This window comes from Caretta caretta, chromosome 9 (genome assembly GCF_965140235.1).
Source record: "Caretta caretta isolate rCarCar2 chromosome 9, rCarCar1.hap1, whole genome shotgun sequence".
In the NCBI taxonomy this organism is placed as follows: Eukaryota; Metazoa; Chordata; order Testudines; family Cheloniidae; genus Caretta; species Caretta caretta.
The window spans coordinates 63,172,482-63,188,564 of record NC_134214.1 but is presented as its reverse complement, the minus strand read 5'-3'; the positions used below and the strand labels follow the sequence as shown (position 1 = coordinate 63,188,564).

The window sequence follows — 16,083 nt, the reverse complement described above, 5'->3', positions numbered from 1 at the left end:
CTGGCCGCCACTTCTTGCATCCCCCATTGGCCTGGAGCGGTGAACCGCGGCCAGTGGGAGCTGCGATCGGCCGAACCTGTGGACGCGGCAGGTAAACAAACCGGTCTGGCCCGCCAGGGGCTTTCCCTGAACAAGCAGCGCCCATAGTTTAAGAACCACTGCTGTACATGACTGTATTGTACATGACCCCAACCTGACTTTGTTTTTCCTCCTAAAAATGAAAAAGAAAGGACATTCCATTGACACTGATGTGGTGGTGGGTGGGGAGAGTGGGGGATAAAGCTAGCTGTCTGTAGTCTGATTTTTTGATTGGGTTTTCATTCACAGTATGTACAAATTACAATGATACGCAGTGTTAGCATGACATTTTATTTGAATATTCGTTAAAAAAAAAGTCTACATAGATTTGAAAAAACTAATTTATTTACATAGAAATCACATTGTCAAAGCTAAAGTATAGAAGTGGTGAGTACCACATTGTTTCCACCTATAAGTAAAACTGGACAATGGTTACTTTGTATTTTTAAGTGACTTGGGTACATTTAGCATCTTGTGTGAGCAAATGCTGTAACACCATAGCTGCAAGTTTTCATGTGTTTGCTTTATGCATTATTGTGACAATATTAAGTCCCAAGCAGAGCTATTGTACCACAAGTATTAAAATTTAAATATTTTTATTTTCTTTGCGAACACAGCAATGGCCTGTGTCTGTTCTTTCTTTGGTGTGAATAAGGAGTAACTCCAAAGTTACCAGAGCTGCACTGGTGTAATGTTGGGGAGATCAGAATCAGGGCTTAACATTTTGCTCTTTGGAAAGGAAGAAAAGTACATCTACATTTTCTTGTAATTGCATTTATTAAAAACAACTAATGCTGTGTGGATTTTTTGTGAGCTTTTTAAAGGCTGAGCTCTCTACAAATGACCCAGGGACTTTTGCCATTGACATCACAGCAACAGCAACAGGACTGGTGCAATAGAGGCTGGTCTTTAATGTTTACATTTCAGCCTCGCCCCAGTGTTTAGGTTTTTTATTTTATCGAGACATGAACAGTCTGCAACAGGAATCACATCATGTTAATTTTGGGGTTGTATTTTCCAGCCACGAATGGCACATGGAACAAGGAGGAGTGAAGGCTGCCAGTGTAGGGGTGAAATTCTTGAATTAGATCTGATGAATGCGACTCTTGTATGTGTATTACAGAGTCTCATTCATCAGATATAGTTTAAGATTTTACCCCTACTAGCAGCCTTCACTCCTCCTTAGGCCATATTCCATTCATAGCTGGAAAATATATTCTATGAGTGCTTTTTCCAGCCCATTAAAACAAGGGAGGTCCAGGTGGGAGAGAAACTTCTTGCCTTTGGCTTCGACAGTGAAAGTTGGGGCTGCTTGAACCACTCACAGATCAAACTGGGAAAAGTTTTCCCCAAGTTTTGTTTTTTCAAACAGACACAGAATGTTTATTGCAGTTGGAGAGCAGCTGTTGGCCACCTCAAGGTGCAAACACACCCAACAGAGATTTACAAAGTCTGGGAATGTTTTGATTTCTCAGAGAATAGGTTCCTAGGGCTGTGCAGTATGCAGACTGAAAAGCTGCTTTCAGAAGGAGGTTGGGGAAGGGCTCACAATATCCCAACACCTTACACAACAGACCCGCTGTGACACTGGAGCACAAGTCTTCTGGATCCCCATATGAGTAGGAACAGAAGAACTACACATTGGTCTCCTCCTGGAGGTTCTGCAACACATGTTCTCCAGCAGATGAAGCATTAGACTGGGTTTAAATGTAAATTTGTTATATCCTTCTCCAATACATAGAGCCAAATTCCCCACCACCACACTCCATAGGCATGGAAAGCCTATGCAGGGGACTGTGACAGGCAACTGAGTAGCTGGAAGGAGGCCACTATATGCCATAATGAAGGGATTTGCGGTGGTTCTTGCGGCATCACCAGGTGATGGACTATTCCCCCAGTTGTCAGGAACTTCCTGGAACCCTCTTCTTGCAGGTTCCTGTTTGCAGCACTCCTTTTGACCCTGGGAGGCCAGAAGCAGTTCTTTCCAAACAAAGCTGTTAATTCTGCTAAGGCATTAAGAAAAAACATATTTCACTTCAGTCCAGGGCCAGCCTTGGTTTCAAAATGTTCTTAAGTGCACTTAACCTGGCACTCTGTACAGAGGTGAGCTTCGCTCACACGGCTTTCAAGGAAACTGGGCTGCCAGGGTTAAGGACTCATGTAGATTCAAGTTTCTCTAGCAACCACACTTTGTAAACATAACCTGGCCAAAACACACACAGCCCAATCCCTTTTTCCCTATGCTATGATTTTCAGCCTCAGTGTTACAAGCTCTGTTTCCCATTGTAGCATGGAGATAGGTTTTTAATAACTTTAAGTGCCCGTGTATTATGCAAATAGAAAATATATTTAGAGAGAGAATATAAGTCTGAGAACTTATAATCTTAAAGCATGGGTGGCCAAACTGCAGCTCGTGAGCTACATGCAGCTCTTTTACAGTTAAAGTGCGGCTCACAGAGCCCCCCAGACTTCTCCCATTCTCCGCCTACCAGACTGGGAGCGGAGAACTCAGGGCTTCTGCCCTGTAGTGGGGCTAGGGGCTTTGCAGAGACGACGGTGCTGGCTGAGGGGGGTGGGACCAATTTAAAGATTTGTCTCCCTCCTCTCCCCCAGAATGCCCCCTTTCACCCTCAGGGGCCTTTCCCTGCAGCTCCCAGGTGTTAGTTCCACATGGTGAGACAGCAGCAAACAGGTGGGAGCTGCAGGGAGGGGCCGCTGCTTTAGCTCTCCCTGCAGCTCCCAGCTGTTTGCTGCTGCCTCTCCCCACGGCTGCAGGTCCCAGCTTGCCAGCTCCAGCAGCTGCCGAGCAGAGAGAGGGCCTGGTGTCACCATGAGACTGACTTGGTCCAGCAAACCCTGGAGAAAATATGGGGAGGCACATGACCCCACATGCCTCCCCCCACACACCGCCTCTGGCAGTGGGAAGGGGAGGCCTTGGGGCTTCAGCCCCGTGGGACGCACCTGCTCTCCAACTTCTGAAGTTTGTCATATGCGGCTCGGAGGATCAGTAAGTTTGGCCACCCCATTATAAAGCACACTATGAGCATCCAGCCAGCCTCAATAAACCAGGAGTCATCAAGTAATAAATTAATCCCATGCATCCCAGCTCACCATCCAGTCTCAAAAGCTCAAACAAATAGCTACACCTTCCAGTATGCTGCAGAACACATTAGTCTGGAAGCAAGAGTGTGAGTTCCAAAAATCAAGTGGCCTGATGGAACATCTTTAAAAAAGGGAAGAAGGAGGATCCTGGGAACTACAGGCCAGTCAGCCTCACCTCAGTCCCTGGAAAAATCATGGAGCAGGTCCTCAAGGAATCAAATCTGAAGCACTTAGAGGAGAGGAAAGTGATCAGGAACAGTCAACATGGATTCACCAAGGGCAAGTCATGCCTGACTAATCTAATTGCCTTCTATGATGAGATAACTGGCTCTGTGGATGAGGGGAAAGCAGTGTTAGTCCTTGACTTTAGCAAAGCTTTTGATACGGTCTCCCACAGTATTTTTGCCAGCAAATTAAAGAGTTATGGGCTGGATGAAAGGTGGATAGAAAGTTGGCTAGATCGTCGGGCTCAACGGGTAGTGATCAATGGCTCCATGTCTAGTTGGCAGCTGGTATCAAGTGGAGTGCCCCAAGGGTCGGTCCTGGGGCTGGTTTTGTTCAATATCTTCATAAATGATCTGGAGGATGGTGTGGATTGCACCCTCAGCAAGTTTACAGATGACACTAAACTGGAAGGAGAGGTAAATACGCTGGAGGGTAGGGATAGGATACAGAGGGACCTAGACAAATTGGAGGATTGGGCCAAAAGAAATATGATGAAGTTCAACAAGGACAAGTGCAGAGTCCTGCACTTAGGACAGAAGAATCCCATGCACCGCTACAGACTAGGGACCGAATGGCTCAGCAGCAGTTCTGCAGAAAAGGACCTAGGGGTTACAGTGAACGAAAAGCTGGATATGAGTCAACAGTGCCGTTGTTGCCAAGAAGGCCAATGGCATTTTGGGATGTATAAGTAGGGGCATTGCCAGCAGATTGAGGGACGTGATTGTTCCCCCCATTCAACACTGGTGAGGCCTCATCTGGAGTACTGTGTCCAGTTTTGGGCCCCACACTACAAGAAGGATGTGGAAAAATTGGAAAGCGTCCAGCGGAGGGCAACAAAAATGATTAGGGGACTGGAACACATGAGTTATGAGGAGAGGCTGAGGGAACTGGGGATGTTTAGTCTACGGAAGAGAAGAATGAGGGGGGATTTGATAGCTGGTTTCAACTACGTGAAAGGGGGTTCCAAAGAGGATGGCTCTGGACTGTTCTCAGTGGTAGCAGATGACAGAACAAGGAGTAATGGTCTCAAGTTGCGGTGGGGGAGATTTAGGTTGGATATTAGGAAAAACTTTTTCACTAGGAGGGTGGTGAAACACTGGAATGGGTTACCTAGGGAGGTGGTGGAATCTCCTTCCTTGGAGGTTTTTAAGGTCAGGCTTGACAAAGCCCTGGCTGGGATGATTTAGTTGGGGATTGGTCCTGCTTTGAGCAGGGGGTTGGACTAGATGACCTCCTGAGGTCCCTTCCAATCCTGATATTCTATGATTCTATGAACATGCACTGCTTGCCTGTCTCTCTCCATTAACAGAGGAAAAGCCAGCTGAAGCAGCTCTGAGTGACCGCATCTGTGGCAAGGCTACACTGGGAGAGCGACGGGCTCTCATGTCAGCAGGTTCAAGGCCATTTCGGACTTTGGTGTCAAAGCCAGCACTATAAATTCTATGCAGAAGCCAACCAGCGCCTATGGAATCCCTGGTACAACAGTCTATATAGATTTCAGCAAGGCACGTAAGACTATGGTTTGCTGAATTGGAGCCTGAGTCTGCCGCCTCATTATGCAGCCGTTTCAGCTTCTGAACAGTCTTAAGAAGTAGGCATATTTCAGTGGTTAGATCTGAGGTGACAAGGCAGGGATGCTGGTGGCAGCAAGTTCCACATGCGGGGCAGCGGGTATCAAAGGCCAGGGAGGCTAAGCCTCCCCTAACCCAGGCCCACGTTCTGTGTCTAGACCCCGCCCTCACTCGCCCTTGAAGCTGGCTCAGGCCGGCCCGGGGGTTGGGCCAGCGGCCTTGGGCAGAAGGGACAGGGCCAGCAGGTGGGGCCTCAGGCAGAAGGATTGGAGCCAGCGAGCTAGCCTGCCTGAAGGCAGGGGTTCACCTGCCGCCCATGTCCACAAGCAAAAGAAAAGGCAGTGCTCTTCCTGACTTCACCCACTGCTTCATAATTCAAACACAATCGTTGGCTCAACCAATGTCCCCCTCCGCCCCCACCCCTAATTTCTATACTTAGGTAACAGATAAGGACGGTGACCGTAAAGGCTAGAAAGTTCTGCCACAGCTGCTGGTTGTTTTCCCAGCCAATCAAGGTCAACACAATGTCTAGCAAATACTCACCAGCAACTACACACCACACCACAGAAACACTAACCCGGGAACCAATCCCTGTAACAAACCCCGTTGCCAGCTCTGTCCCCATAGTTACTCTAGCCACACCATCACAGGACCCAACCACACCAGCCACACCATCAGGGGCTCATTCACCTGCACATCTACTAATGTGATCTATGCCATCATGTGCCAGCAATGCCCCTCTGCCATGTACATTGGCCAAACCGGACAGTCTCTACACAAAAGAATAAATGGACATAAATCAGACGTCAGGAATGGTAACATACAAAAGCCAGTAGGAGAAAACTTCAACTTCCCTGGACATTCTAGAACAGATTTAAAAGTAGCCAACAACAAAAACAGACTTCAAAGAGAAACTGCAGAGCTACAATTCGTTTGCAGATTTAACACCATTAATTTGGGCTTGAATAGGGACTGGGAGTGGCTGGCTCACTACAAAAGCAATTTTCCCTCTCTTGGTATTGACACCTCCTCATCAATTTTTGGGAGTGGACCGCATCCACCCTGACTGACCCTGTCAGCACTGGTTCTCCACTTGCAAGGTAACGCCCTTCTCTTCATGTGCCAGTATATTTATGCCTGTATCTGTAATTTTCACTCCATGCATCTGACGAAGTGGGTTTTTTTACCCACGAAAACTTATGCCCAAATAAATCTGTTAGTCTTTAAGGTGCCGCCGGACTCATTGTTTTTGCGGATACAGACTAACACGGCTACCCCCTGATAAGTAGCATAATAGCACCTGTACAATTAGCACAGCCAGTAAAGTAGCTCAACACTGCAGCCCTTGCCCAGCTCAAAAACCTCATACACTCATTCCTGCCTGTACAGCCTAGCAAACTGATCATGTGTGCCCTTAAAGGCCAACAGCCTGGTTCTGGACGTGATTGCTTCCTCTTGGGCCAAAGGAGCTCTTTACTAAAAGAGCCAGCTGGCTAAAAAATGTTCACATCAAAAAACAAAATTGTTGCAAAAAATGATGGGCCAAAGAATGAAAACTGCATCATGAACCATCATGAGTTTTTCAACATTCTCATTTTTGTCAAATAAAAAAATGAAAACCAGTGGCACGTTAATAAAGCGGGGGGGGAGAGTTTTCCTTCCCTCTTCCCCCCACCAGTGAAAGCTCTGACGTATTGCTTGAGCACTGAACTGATTCTTTTTCGTAGTCACCTTACTGGTTGGTGCGGATTTAATGATGAGGAGAGGTGTACCTTTATACTGTCATGTACGGAGCAAGTTTATGCTCCAGGAACCCAGTGTAAATGGCATGCCCACAATCCCGCCCAAAATATGACAGAGCCCTATATTTTATTTTTAAATGTGTTTTTACTCAACCAAAAAGACAAAAATCTCAAGAAATTAGTCTACCAGATTTTGGATGTGATTAAGAAACTGTATCAACAAATGATCCAGTTAAACACACGACCATTGTTCAAACTAGTAGCCCTACATCACTGTACTTGTTCTAGCTACTTTGTGGTCACTATAAGTGTAGAATCATCATACAGCCCACCAATATACTGTACCAATATGAGTACCTCTCGTTAGGATTTCTATCATGTTTATAGTCTCCTCACAGCAGCTCCTTTATTTGGTTCCTTGGCCAAAATTTGCACCTGCCTGGGTATGACTTGAGTAGCAGCTTAAAATACCCAGAAGGGACTAGTTTAATGCAGTGCTGCAGATTCTCTCAGCTAATGGCATATTCAGAGCGATAGCAAGCGTTCTTGAGAGTAAAAAGCACCTCCCTCCTCCCCCCCCGAGCCTGCTGCTTCCGGTGGGAAACAATGCAGCAGCATGTGTCCACACGAGTTCAAAAAGCTGTGAAACAAATGTTTATATGGGAGAATTCAGTTTGTAGAGCAGTTGCTCAAGGGTAAGTACAGGCGAGAGAAGGGATTGCCATTGTCATGCCTGCTGTTCCCAAAGGTGTGGGCCTTGCTGCCACCCCTGGAAGATGAGACGAGGCCCAATACAGCAGTTCTTTGCTACCCAACGCCCCAGCCCCACTTAGAGGCTATTCCCTGGGCTTGCCTTAGTCAGGCCCTATGTTCCAGCAAACTGGAGTCTGCAAGTGCTGCACTAGGCATGCCCCACTGCTGGTCTAGACTCCTTGGCAGACGCAGATGTAGGATTCAATCTGTTTTTAAAAAGACTTTGGATTAGCTTTGCAAATCACGCTGTTGAAGATGGGGGCAGGGTAGGTTGTTCTGCATGGGGGGGCTCCAGAATCATCACGTGTACACACATGTGGAATTGTTCTCTGCAGCAGCACTAGGGCTTCTGCAGAGACAGGGGCGGTAGCTTGCACCTCTCCTATTAAGGCATTGCTGGGACTTGACTTAGCTCCTGGGCTGCATTCATTTACCTGCCCTGCTGCTACAGCTTCTCGGGGACTTGTGGCAGTGGCAAGGTACTGGGGAACTGGACCAGCCAAGCCATGGCTCTTGCAACCTCCATCCTCCCTTACCCTCCTTCGGACCGCCCTAGAAGGTTGCATGACCCAGAGCATCTGACAGGTAGATGCAGTGCCAACTCTGTGCCAGGTAGGGGGATTCACTAATGGGGGCCCCAGGGGGCCACTTTGCACCAGTAATACCTGTGTGAAGTGACTGCGGCACAGGGGAAAATCCTCTCAGGCAGGCTTGAGAATCCCAATGCACCTGCAAGAAACCCCTTGTCTGCCTGATTTAGGCCCAGATCTTGGAATTAACACTACACCTGCAGGTCCCTGGTACCTGTGCAGGATGTAGGGGACCCCGAGTTTGTCACCCCTCTGCTTGACAGGGATCTGCCACTTCTCAGGTGTGTCCTAGCCACTGCTATGGACAGATCCCTGCACCAATTGACATCGAGGCACAATAATACTGCAGCCACACAGAGGTCATTGCAGGCTGTGGTCCTAAATGTGGGGCAGGTAATCCCCATCACATGGTGAGCAAAATTGTCCGTGTGTGTCTACAATGCAAGGAGAATACTACACAAACTTTGACACACTCACACAATTGTCTTTTATTCTGCACTTTTATCATCACTTTATCATGGAGCTAAGCAAGAAACTGCTTCCCCAGGAGCAGAACTATGCAGTCATAGAGAAAGTATGTCTGGCCATGGTGTGGGCTCTTAAAAAGCTGCAGCTGTATCGATATCAGTGGTGTGTTACTGTGTATGCAGGCCACTCTCCTCTGACATGGCTAATGCCAAGCTGCTGAGATGGTGTCCAATCCTCCAGGATTATGATATGGAGACGGTTTGTGTTAATGGGAGTTCAAATGTTATAGCTGATGCGCTGTTATGGAAAGGGGCACCTGAACTTCCACCTGAAGTGACCCTGCTCAGTTCAGATGCGAAGGGGTGAGAGATGTGACAAAGCAGGGGGATTTTCTTAATGGTTTGCAAGACTACTGTGTGCTGCATTGTTAATGTGGTGGTAGGAGAGCGTTTGTTGTTGCAGAGGATCAGATTTGACCTAACCTAGCAGCTGGGACCCTGTGCCTGGAGATTGGGTACCCTAGCAACTGGTGACCGGGAGGGCTACTCCAAGTTGGAAGTAAGTCAGTTCTGGCCAGTGAGAGTACAAGGGGCTGAGCAGAGTGGCCATTGCGGGAACAAAGGATGGAAGAGAGAGGACCCAGGGATCAGAGACAAATATCTTTCTGCCTGTTACTAAACTGCTGCTTTATCAGTAGAGGGCACAGCACACCCTTTCTCATCTAGTTATGTTAGAATGTATTGAGCTATGTCCCCTGGTAGAACACCATACAATTGGATAGACATGGGCAGCGCATGGCATGACACCCCCCCTTTAGGGAGGTTAGCCTCCCCTTCTGCCTGAGGCCCCGCTAGGGTGACCAGATAGAAGTGTGAAAAATCCGGAGAGGGTGGGGGGGTAATAGAAACCCATATTTTAAAAAGCCCCAAATATCAGGACTGTCCCTATAAAATCAGGACATCTGATCACCCTAGGCCCCGCCCCAACCCACCCCTTCTGACCCGCTGCCCACCAGAGCTCCAAGTACCCCCCACACACACGCCTCCTGAGACTAAGCCCTGGTCTACACTAGGACTTTAGGTCGAATTTAGCAGCGTTAAATCGATGTAAACCTGCCCCCGTCCACACAATGAAGCCCTTTATTTCAACTTAAAGGGCTCTTAAAATCGATTTCCTTACTCCACCACGACAAGTGGATTAGCTCTTAAATCGACGTTGCCGGCTCGAATTTGGGGTACTGTGGACACAATTCGATGGTATTGGCCTCCGGGAGCTATCCCAGAGTGCTCCATTATGACCGCTCTGGACAGCACTCTCAACTCAGATGCACTGGCCAGGTAGACAGGAAAAGAACCGCAAACTTTTGAATCTCATTTCCTCTTTGGCCAGCGTGGCAAGCTGCAGGTGACCATGCAGAGCTCATCAGCACAGGTGACCATGATGGAGTCCCAGAATCGCAAAAGAGCTCCAGCATGGACCGAACGGGAGGTACGGGATCTGATCGCTGTTTGGGGAGAGGAATCCGTGCTATCAGAACTCCGTTCCAGTTTTCGAAATGCCAAAACCTTTGTCAAAATCTCCCAGGGCATGAAGGACAGAGGCCATAACCGGGACCCGAAGCAGTGCCGCGTGAAACTGAAGGAGCTGAGACAAGCCTACCAGAAAACCAGAGAGGCGAACGGCCGCTCCGGGTCAGAGCCCCAAACATGCCGCTTCTATGATGAGCTGCATGCCATTTTAGGGGGTTCAGCCACCACTACCCCAGCCGTGTTGTTTGACTCCTTCAATGGAGATGGAGGCAATACAGAAGCAGGTTTTGGGGACGAAGAAGATGATGATGATGATGAGGTTGTAGATAGCTCACAGCAAGCAAGCGGAGAAACCGGTTTTCCCGACAGCCAGGAACTGTTTCTCACCCTGGACCTGGAGCCAGTACCCCCCGAACCCACCCAAGGCTGCCTCCTGGACCCAGCAGGCGGAGAAGGGACCTCTGGTGAGTGTATCTTTTAAAATACTATACATGGTTTAAAAGCAAGCATGTGAAAGGATTACTTTGCCCTGGCATTCGCGGTTCTCCTAGATGTAGTCCTAAAGCCTTTGCAAAAGGTTTCTGGGGAGGGCAGCCTTATTGCGTCCTTCATGGTAGGACACTTTACCACTCCAGGCCAGTAACACGTACTCGGGAATCATTGTAGAACAAAGCATTGCCGTGTATGTTTGCTGGCATTCAAACAACATCCGTTCTTTATCTCTCTGTGTTATCCTCAGGAGAGTGAGATATAATTCATGGTCACCTGGTTGAAATAGAGTGCTTTTCTTCAGGGGACACTCAGAGGAGCCCATTCCTGCTGGGCTGTTTGCCTGTGGCTAAACAGAAATGTTCCCTGCTGTTAGCCACAGGGAGGGGGGAAGGTTGAGGGGGTAGTCACGCGGTGGGGGGAGGCAAAATGCGACCTTGTAACGAAAGCACATGTGCTATGTATGTAATGTTAACAGCAAGGTTTACCCTGAAAGAGTGTAGCCATTGTTTTATAAAATGTGTCTTTTTAAATACCGCTGTCCCTTTTTTTTTCTCCACCAGCTGCATGTGTTTCAATGATCACAGGATCTTCTCCTTCCCAGAGGCTAGTGAAGCTTAGAAAGAAAAAAAAAGCACTCGCGATGAAATGTTCTCCGAGCTCATGCTGTCCTCCCACACTGACAGAGCACAGACGAATGTGTGGAGGCAAATAATGTCAGAGTGCAGGAAAGCACAAAATGACCGGGAGGAGAGGTGGCGGGCTGAAGAGAGTAAGTGGCGGGCTGAAGAGAGTAAGTGGCAGGCTGAAGACAGGGCTTAAGCTCAAATGTGGCGGCAGCGTGATGAGAGGAGGCAGGATTCAATGCTGAGGCTGCTGCAGGACCAAACCAGTATGCTCCAGTGTATGGTTGAGCTGCAGCAAAGGCAGCTGGAGCACAGATTGCCACTGCAGCCCCTCTGTAACCAACCGCCCTCCTCCCCAAGTTCCATAGCCTCCACACCCAGACGCCCAAGAACGCGGTGAGGGGGCCTCCGGCCAACCAGCCACTCCACCACAGAGGATTGCCCAAAAAAAAGAAGGCTGTCATTCAATAAATTTTAAAGTTGTAAACTTTTAAAGTGCTGTGCTTAAAGTGCTGTGTGGCATTTTCCTTCCCTCCTCCACCACCCCTCCTGGGCTACCTGGGTAGTCATCCCCCTATTTGTGTGATGAATGAATAAAGAATGCATGAATGTGAAGCAACAATGACTTTATTGCCTCTGCAAGCGGTGATCGAAGGGAGGAGGGGAGGGTGGTTAGCTTACAGGGAAGTAGAGTGAACCAAGGGGCAAGGGGTTTTATCAAGGAGAAACAAACAGAACTTTCACACCGTAGCCTGGCCAGTCATGAAACTGGTTTTCAAAGCTTCTCTGATGCGTACCACGCCCTCCTGTGCTCTTCTAACCGCCCTGGTGTCTGGCTGCGCGTAACCAGCAGCCAGGCGATTTGCCTCAACCTCCCACCCCGCCATAAACGTCTCCCCCTTACTCTCACAGATATTGTGGAGCACACAGCAAGCAGTAATAACAGTGGGAATATTGGTTTCGCTGAGGTCTAAGCAAGTCAGTAAACTGCGCCAGCGCGCCTTTAAACGTCCAAATGCACATTCTACCACCATTCTGCACTTGCTCAGCCTGTAGTTGAACAGCTCCTGACTACTGTCCAGGCTGCCTGTGTATGGCTTCATGAGCCATGGCATTAAGGGGTAGGCTGGGTCCCCAAGGATACATATAGGCATTTCAACATCCCCAACAGTTATTTTCTGGTCTGGGAATAAAGTCCCTTCCTGCAGCTTTTGAAACAGACCAGAGTTCCTGAAGATGCGAGCGTCATGTACCTTTCCCGGCCATCCCACGTTGATGTTGGTGAAACGTCCCTTGTGATCCACCAGAGCTTGCAGCACTATCGAAAAGTACCCCTTGCGGTTTATGTACTCGGCGGCTTGGTGCTCCCGTGCCAAGATAGGGATATGTGTTCCATCTATGGCCCCACCACAGTTAGGGAATCCCATTGCAGCAAAGCCATCCACTATGACCTGCACATTTCCCAGGGTCACTACCCTTGATATCAGCAGATCTTTGATTGCGTGGGCTACTTGCATCACAGCAGCCCCCACAGTAGATTTGCCCACTCCAAATTGATTCCCAACTGACCGGTAGCTGTCTGGCGTTGCAAGCTTCCACAGGGCTATCGCCACTCGCTTCTCAACTGTGAGGACTGCTCTCATCTTGGTATTCATGTGTCTCAGGGCAGGGGAAAGCAAGTCACAAAGTTCCATGAAAGTGCCCTTACGCATGCAAAAGTTTCGCAGCCACTGGGAATCGTCCCAGACCTGCAACACTATGTGGTCCCACCAGTCTGTGCTTGTTTCCCGAGCCCAGAATCGGCGTTCCACAGCATGAACCTGCCCCATTAGCACAATGATGCATGCATTGGCAGGGCCCATGCTTTCAGAGAAATCTGTGTCCATGTCCTGATCACTCACGTGACCGCGCTGACGTCGCCTCCTCGCCCGGTATCGCTTTGCCAGGTTCCGGTGCTGCATATACTGCTGGATAATGTGTGTGGTGTTTAATGTGCTCCTAATTGCCAAAGTGAGCTGAGCGGCCTCCATGCTTGCCTTGGTATGGCGTCCGCACAGAAAAAAGTCGCGGAACGATTGTCTGCCGTTGCTCTGACGGAGGGAGGGGCGACTGACGACACGGCTTACAGGGTTGGCTTCAGGGAGCTAAAATCAACAAAGGGGGTGTCTTTACATCAAGGAGTATTTCAGTCAGGACTTCACGGAGGGTTCCAATAAGAAATGGTGCACCTAAGTTATCATTCTTATTGGAACAAGGAGGTTAGCCTGGCCTCTGATTGATACATGGCTAGATTTACCTCGCTGCACCTTCTCTGTGAGTGACTGCAGTGTGACCTAGAGGAATGAGTCCCCTAGACAGGGGAGGAGGCAAATGAGTACAAAACAAATCTGGTCTATTTCTTGTTTTGACCCACTCCATCTATCTTTTACATCTTTGTCTGGCAGCAGACAGTGCAGAAGGACTGCATGCCATCCACATCTCATGGCTGCTCGGCAGAAGATGGTACAGTACGACTGCTAGCCATCCTCATCTCTTGCCTGCCTGGCAGAAGATGGTACAGTACGACTGCTAGCAATCCTCATCTCCTGCCTGCCTGGCAGAAGATGGTACAGTACGACTGCTAGCAGTCCGTATCGCCTGCCCGCTCACCATAAGACAGTTCAATAGGACTGACTGCAGGACTAAAGAGAATGACCTGGTCAAGTCACTCCAAATTTAGTCCCTGCGCCCATGTCTGCCCAGGCGCTCCCCGCCGACGTGGCCAGGAGCACCTCGGACACGACGAGGATGACTACCAGTCGTATTGCACCGTCTGCTGCCAGAAGGCAATGGGTTGCTGCTACTGTGTAGCAAAGCCGTACCGCGTCTGCCAGCACCCAGGAGTCATAGGGTGACGGTTACCTGAGCGGGCTCCATGCTTGCCGTGGTATGGCGTCTGCACAGGTAACTCAGGAAAAAAGGCGCGAAACGATTGTCTGCCCTTGCTTTCACGGAGGGAGGGAGGGAACGGGGGCCTGACAGTACGTACCCAGAACCACCCGCGACAATGTTTTAGCCCCATCAGAGTGCTCCATTATGACTGCTCTGGACAGCACTCTCAGAATCCCGATTGTTTGCCATTGCTCTGATGCAGGGAGGGGCGACTGAGGACACGGCTTACAGGGTTGGCTTCAGGGAGCTAAAATCAACAAAGGGGGTGTCTTTACATCAAGGAGTATTTCAGGCAGGACTTCACGGAGGGTTCCAATAGGAAATGGTGCACCTAAGTTATCGTTCTTATTGGAACAGGAAGGTTAGCCTGGCCTCTGATTGATACATGGCTAGATTTATCTCGCTGCACCTTCTCTGTGAGTGACTGCAGTGTGACCTAGAAGAATGAGTCCCCTAGACGGGGGAGGCGGGGAAGCAAATGAATACAGAACAAATCTGGTCTATTTCTTGTTTTGATCCACTCCATCTATCTTTTACATCTTTGGCTGGCAGCAGACGGTGCAGAAGGACTGCATGCCATCCACATCTCATGGCTGCTCGGCAGAAGATGGTACAGTACGATTGCTAGCCATCCTCATCTCTTGCCTGCCTGGCAGAAGATGGTACAGTACGACTGCTAGCAGTCCGTATCGCCTGCCCGCTCACCATAAGACGGTTCAATAGGACTGACTGCAGGACTAAAGAGAATGACCTGGTCAAGTCACTCCAAATTTAGTCCCTGCGCCCATGTCTGTCCAGGCGCTCCCAGCCGACGTGGCCAGGAGCACCTCGGACATGACGAGGACGACTACCAGTCGTATTGCACCGTCTGCTGCCAGAAGGCAATGGGTTGCTGCTACTGTGTAGCAAAGCCGTACCGCGTCTGCCAGCACCCAGGAGTCATAGGGTGACGGTTACCTGAGCGGGCTCCATGCTTGCCGTGGTATGGCGTCTGCACAGGTAACTCAGGAAAAAAGGCGCGAAACGATTGTCTGCCCTTGCTTTCACAGAGGGAGGGAGGGAACGGGGGCCTGACGATATGTACCCAGAACCACCCGCGACAATGTTTTAGCCCCATCAGGCATTGGGATCTCAACCCAGAATTCCAATGGGCAGCGGAGACTGCGGGAACTGTGGGATAGCTACCCACAGTGCAATGCTCCGGAAGTCGACTCTAGCCTCGGTACTGTGGAAGCGCTCCGCCGAGTTAATGCACTTAATGCACTTAGAGCATTTTCTGTGGGGACACACACACTCGAATATATAAAACCGATTTCTAAAAAACCGACTTCTATAAATTCGACCTTATTCCGTAGTGTAGACATACCCTTACAAGCCCTGTGACATTAACCAATTAAATTGACATGATCAGTATATTTCGGAGACACGGAGCGTATCATTTTAATCTGAACTGCCTTGTATTTCATTAATAGCAAAGCAGACGGGTATTTCCCTCCCACTGAGAACAACATCCTGGAATTGTCTTTAGAAGTACAAGTATGGGCTATGATCTGGAAATAAGCTGCTAAACATGCACTATAGAGAATAACCACCCAGATGTTTTAGGTAGATTTTAGAGCAATTTCTAATCTTCACACACGATTTCCACCCTCTCCAAACCCCAGATAATCGATGATAGAACAAAAAACGTCATGTTAAATCTGGGATAGTTATTTAGTGGTTGTTATGATGTCTTTGGTCACTAAGTGTTAAAGCACTTGAAAGCCCATCTCCAACTCTTATTTCTCATGCAGTAGTGGGTGCTATTGACACACTGGGGGATAGCTCAGTGGTTTGAGCATTGGCCTGCTAAACCCAGGGTTTTGAGTTCAATCGTTGAGGGGACCAGTTAGGGACCTGGAGCAAAAATTGGTGATTGATCTTGCTTTGAGCAGGGAGTTGGACTAGATGACCTCCTGAGGTCCCTTCCAACCCTGATA

General features: G+C 48.9%; 1 long non-coding RNA gene across 1 annotated transcript; it reads left to right on the top strand.

The window, feature by feature from the left end:
* Positions 1–9,737: 9,737 nt before the first annotated feature.
* LOC125642878 (uncharacterized) lies at positions 9,738–11,668 on the top strand. Its single transcript, XR_012669960.1, has 2 exons — positions 9,738–10,522; positions 11,111–11,668. It is a non-coding gene; the product is annotated as an uncharacterized LOC125642878 (long non-coding RNA).
* The last annotated feature ends 4,415 nt before the right edge of the window (positions 11,669–16,083 follow it).